General features: G+C 38.4%; 1 protein-coding gene across 1 annotated transcript in view; it reads right to left on the bottom strand.

The window, feature by feature from the left end:
• The window catches only part of LOC102215599 (protein TANC1-like), a 45,737-nt gene that overhangs the window by 27,132 nt on the left and 12,831 nt on the right, over window positions 1–5,774 (bottom strand). The gene's annotated exons all lie outside the window — the stretch shown is intronic.

Raw genomic sequence — 5,774 nt, forward strand, 5'->3', positions numbered from 1 at the left:
TATATATATATATATATATACATATATATATATAGATATATATATATAGACATCAGGGACTTTGACTTGTTCTAATTATGCTACTTTTTGGTCCACTTGGAGGAAGTTTGGAGGAAGCGTGCCCTTACAGTGCAGTTTCTGCATGAACATCAGCACACAGATTTACATAAACCGCCTGAATATGACATTTGCATTACTTGGACTGTGAAAGACCCTCGCGTCCTTTAAGTTATGTGAGGGTCTCTTACAGTGCAAGAACTGTTAAAGACCCTCACAAAGGATCATAAGAATGATTAATCTCATGAAAAATAAAGTCACTTCTGGATTCTGCAATTTAAGCAAAAAACAAAACAACAAAATCCGTCTCGCATCTCAAAACAATACTAACGTATTCGAGTGCCAGCAAAAACAAATAGTTATTAGCGTCTGCTGTCCTGTCCCTGTAAATAATTTCACTTTCAAAGTACATCTAGGCAAGTAAGCGTTTCACATACCTGAAAATATTTTATTCTTATAAATTGCATAACTTAATAATTAATTGCACATTTCTGTAACTCACTTAATGTTGCTTAATTTAAAAAAAAAATTAAATAGTGCAGTGTAAAGCCTGGTTTTTGTCTGTTTTTAGAGCAGCTGGAGAGAAAAAAGTGAAGAATCTGTTCCAGTCTAATCTCGAGCTCCTCCTATTTCTATTTTCCCCTTTTAACATCAGGCCGTTTAATCCAAGTGGCTCACAAATCCAGACAGGAAATCAACTAGATTACAGCCACTGCAGGCATAAATGCTTGTGCTCGACCTTTGCCATCTTCCAATATTGTTTCTATGCAGTATTTTTTTTTGCTCCTATTTATATTATTGGATTGTCTGCTATTGGAGGAATAAATAGCATATATATTTTACAACGTAAAACTGCATGGCTTGGGAAATGAATCCATTGTTATTTTAAGAGTTTATTTTCAATGAGTAGCAGACGGGTTCATGTCATTCATTCATTGCTCTTTGTCATTGGTAAATAAAAGAAAGTCCTCTGTAAAATCTGAAAATCTGGCATTACTGCTGTCTCTAATCCCTTTGGAGAGGGATAAAAAAAAAGGCTCAAGTCACGTTGCACACTGTACACAGACCAATAAATTAGGCAGTGGGCAAGACATTAACTTCCTATAATCGTGTAATGACATTAAAGGAAATCACTGGTAATTTCAGAGCATGTGAGAAAGCATATCAGCATAGATCTGCACTGTTATGGGCTGACAGGCTTTAAAGCAGAAGTTTGAATCACATCCTGAAGATCCTGGCTGCAGCATCCTTCAACACAACAAATCAAAAACTTCTCTACACTCAGACATGAGCCAAACAATGTAAAATATATTTGCATCTTGCATTATTGCACGTCATTCTGCCAAACCATCGCTCGCTTTGCTTTCTGTGGAACAGCGAGAAAGACACACTGAGCTTGCTTCTTTGAAAATACTCCAGTAGATACAGCTCACACTTGGCTGATCAGATCCCTTTCTGACACATTTACTATCTCTACATGTGTCCATCAGCTTGCAGCAGCAGAGTGAGCGAGTGTGGGTGAAAGCTGCCGAGGCCTGTTGATATTCTAATTTACAGGCTCATCAAAAACACATATAACCTGTTCATTGGACTCCCTAGTAAACAATGATGGGCTCTCTGGATCAACAAATATCAATCACGGTGTGAACACTGCAATTAGGATAAAAGAAAGTTGTGTGGGGGATGAGCTGTTAGTATACTGTGAAAGAGTACAGCATGAGATATTGCAGAAGCGGGAGGGAGCTTTCAGGACAAAGAACATGCATAAAATGACTGTAAATATCAAGCAAGAAAACAAGTGGTGAAAACTGAGGATTGAAAGAACATCCACAGCGAGAGGATGGAACACAGTCTGCAGCAAAACAGTGTGAAGGAGGTGTGGGAGTGGGATGAGAAAGACTGCTGGCTAAAGACAACCTGGCCAAATGGCTGAGGGGACACAGTTAAAGAGTTAAAACATGTTTTTCAGCCAGTTTGACACAGAAACTCTTGGACGTTTTGACAGGTCAACCTATCTCACACTCACTGACCATCTATATGTTCCCTGTTGATGAAAGTCTAGCTGATTATAGCCCCCTTTGATCATTCATCACTTTAAAGGTCAAACCTCCAGTGTCCCTGATGGCATTACTTACACAATTTAATCACAAGCAGCTCATTAGAACCTGTTTAAAAGCCTTTTCAACGCTAAAGGTATCGCTACTCTTAATTGCTTTCTGGCAGAAAATAAAATTAGTCTGTGAAGGAAATATCATGCCAGGTTTAAATTATTTTCACAGGATTTTCCTCTGATATCAAGTGTGTCAGAAAATTATAAAGTCACAAATTCTGGATGTAACTCGGCCATGGACATGACAAACTTAAGACTGATATTTCAATTCAAATTACTTTTATTTATATAGCGCCAAATCTGCAGCAGTCGCCTCAAGGTGCTTTGTCTTGTAAGGTAAAGACCCCTACAATAATAATAATAATAATAATAATAAAACAACAACAACAACAACAACAACAACAACAATCAGATGAGCAAGCACTTGGCGAAAGTGGGAAGGAAAAAATTCCCTTTAACAGGAAGAATCCTCCTGCAGAACCAGGCTCAGGAAGGGGGAGCCATTTGTTTGTTGAGGGTGAGGAAGACATGATAAAATTGTGTAAGATAGCCAGAAATTAATAATAGCTATTGATTAAATGAAAAGACATGGATAAACACATAGAGTGAAAATCTGAATGACATGCAGGTGATCCTTAGCTGCTGCCTTTCATGACCTGAGAGATGGAGGAGGAAGAGCAAGAGGGTGATGTGGAGGAATGACATCAGGAAATATGCACACATACAGTGGTACCAAGGCAACGACACCCATTTTTGGTCCAACCGCCCAAGATCCACAGCTAGTTAGATCGTCACAATGACTGAACACAGCCAAGCCAGTTGTTTTCCTTTGTTTTTTCATTTTTTTAAATGTTTTTTTTAACAGTAACTAAAGCAGACTACTAGCACCTCTGAAGCTCTCTCATTGAAAATGTAAATGGGTCATTCTATGTGTGTTCGTCAAATGCCTCCCAAGTGATCTTACAGATTTTCCTGGAAAAAAAAACATCCAGGGTAAAGATGCACATGCTAGTAGTTTTTAAGAAAAGATTTCAGGTCCCTCCTTTCATTAGTTTTCTCAAAAAAACAAAGGATTTCAAGAGATGAAGGCAGAGCTGGTTTGAGATGTTTTTCTGGCATCGTTTTTTCAGGGGCTATTTGAAAGATTCCATTATCTGGAAAAGTGCTTCAGATAGGTCCTTCAAATCTTTTAGGTACTGTGGCTCTGTGAATATGGATTCTCATGAGTGCAGCTGAAGTTAACACAGAATGATGGATGCTTGAAGTCCCTAAAATATCTGGATAAAATATTTGGATCTCTGAGAGATTATTGGGGATCTGTAGGAAGTCCCTTATGTACAGGTTCTCATATACAAGCAACATAACATTCTTTAAAACGGTTCAAATCAGGTTACTGGTTTCACTGATATTAAAGCTTGAATACTTGAAAAACCCCCAACTCATTTTCATCCAACTTCAGTGTGATATTCCCCAGGTATGACAGCATGTACCGAATTCAAATTCAGCTTCTTAGAAAGACCAAGTTTCTGTTAATGTTAAATCCAAAATCTGTTCTCTCTCATTTTCCCAATATGAATTTTTGAAACGGTCATATTTAAGTAAAGATTGTTTCAGAGGCAGAGCATGATGTCTGAATCCAATTTATGGACCCTCATTGCCCAGCAAGACAAGATTTTTATGAACAGGAAGGGAAGAAGTGTGCTGGGTGCCATTACAAAGCACGATCTATTTCATAAAATGGAAAAGATTTATAGTGAGTCGTGTCCTCGACTATTTCTTGGTGAAGACCATCCTCTAACCCATAACACAAAAGTGAACTGTTCTTTTGACACTCTTTTTTTAGATAAATTACACAAACATCATATACCATTTTGTTTGTTTGTTTTGCCAGATTAAGAGTTTTATTAACTCCCAACAGATAATTGTGTGAAAATTTGATTTTTTTTCTCAACAAAAATAAAAGGTAAAAAACAAAAAATGATCTGGAGTTTTAATATCATTCGAAGCAGCTAATTTAAACACTTATGTTACTCAGTTTTGCAATCAGACCTTGATTCTTTGCCAAATTTGTAAAAACGTGCCCAGCTAACAAACCTGACCCAGAACCACAGGCAAATGTACTCTCCAATACCACCCACATGGCAAGGAGGGGGGAAGGGAAGGAAGGAAACTTACACAGTCAAAGAGGATTTAGTATGGTGCTGAAAACGATCAACCTCAAGTATGAACCACGATGCTGTAAATAGTCTCATTTTTGAAAGAGCCACACAAGCTGTTTCTCCTTGTTTCCACTCTTTTGGCCAAACTAAGCTAACTGCCTGCTCACTGCAACATTAAGCAAAAGCTACCAGGCTGCATATTAGAAAGCTCAGCAGAGAGGCAGCGCACTGGCAGAAGAAGAAGTCTTTAAAGTGGGGATCTGGATCACTCTCCAAAAAAAGAAGAAAAAAACAACAGTAAAGTAAGGCACTATCTTCAGCACAGGATGTACTCTCCTAGTATCTCGCTAGCTACAGAAAACGTCCTGTACTGTTCTGTTATCGTAACCATGATGCTCCAGTATCCTTGTTAGCCAGTAGTATTAATCTCTCACATAACAAAGAACGCTGATCCACTGCCACTGAAGCATCTTAAACCACATTTAAAAGCATGGGCTATGTGTTAAGAAGAGACAGGTACCTGGGAAATATGCTGAAGACACAAGTAGTTGATGCAGCTAATTCACTCATACATCTTTAGTGTCTGATTTTGCAACAAAAACACAAACTACTTTAGGCACTCACTGCGCCGACAGCCACCACACTGCGCAGCGCTGCCCACCAAAATGGCGCCGGTTTCAGTCCACCAGAAGATTAATGAAGCAGCCAACTCTCATTGAATCTAGCCTGCCCTCCTGCTTCTAAGAATCAGCATTTATCTTTGGAAAGTGTGAGAAGTTACTCCATTCATCCATTCTGCAAATTCTCTCTACGATCACATTAATAGGAACAGATAGATGGTCACAAATGGTGATAAAGTTTGGACTCTGGTTTGGACTTTAAATTATGTATGGACTAATTGCACAATTAAACATTAGCATCTGCACTGGAATAGATCTGATTATATATGCCCAGACTGTAATCTACATATTCTTTTCATTTCTTTGCTACGTGATGCTATCTCACTACTAAATCTTGCTGCTTTGCATACACTAATGGATGGACTTCATATTCATTACACACGATGCATCTTACATTTTTTTGTAGCTTCTATCAGTCGTGCACTACTATCCATTAGCTTTATCGTCATGTCTGAATGAACAGAAGCCACAGAGGTAGGGTCAGACCTAGCAGCATTTAGATATCACTTTCAGTGGTGGACAGGACAGACGTGCATGGGCACAGAAAAGATACAATTTCTGTTTTTGTCTACAGATGTCTCTTGTGTTTGTGAGTTACTCAGCTTTTTTTAAGGATGAATGATTTGGAGACTGAACAAATTTCAAACTTTTGACATGAGACTCCCATTTACTCTGCTGAAAACTAATCAAATTACAGAACAAGCCCCAAAGCTGCTCCTTAGGTCCACATTTCAGTACTAACACAGCTCCATAAACTTCAGAGTCTAA

Source organism: Pundamilia nyererei, unplaced genomic scaffold (assembly GCF_000239375.1).
Source record: "Pundamilia nyererei isolate P.nyererei 1_Seehausen unplaced genomic scaffold, PunNye1.0 scaffold00011, whole genome shotgun sequence".
Classification (NCBI taxonomy): Eukaryota; Metazoa; Chordata; class Actinopteri; order Cichliformes; family Cichlidae; genus Pundamilia; species Pundamilia nyererei.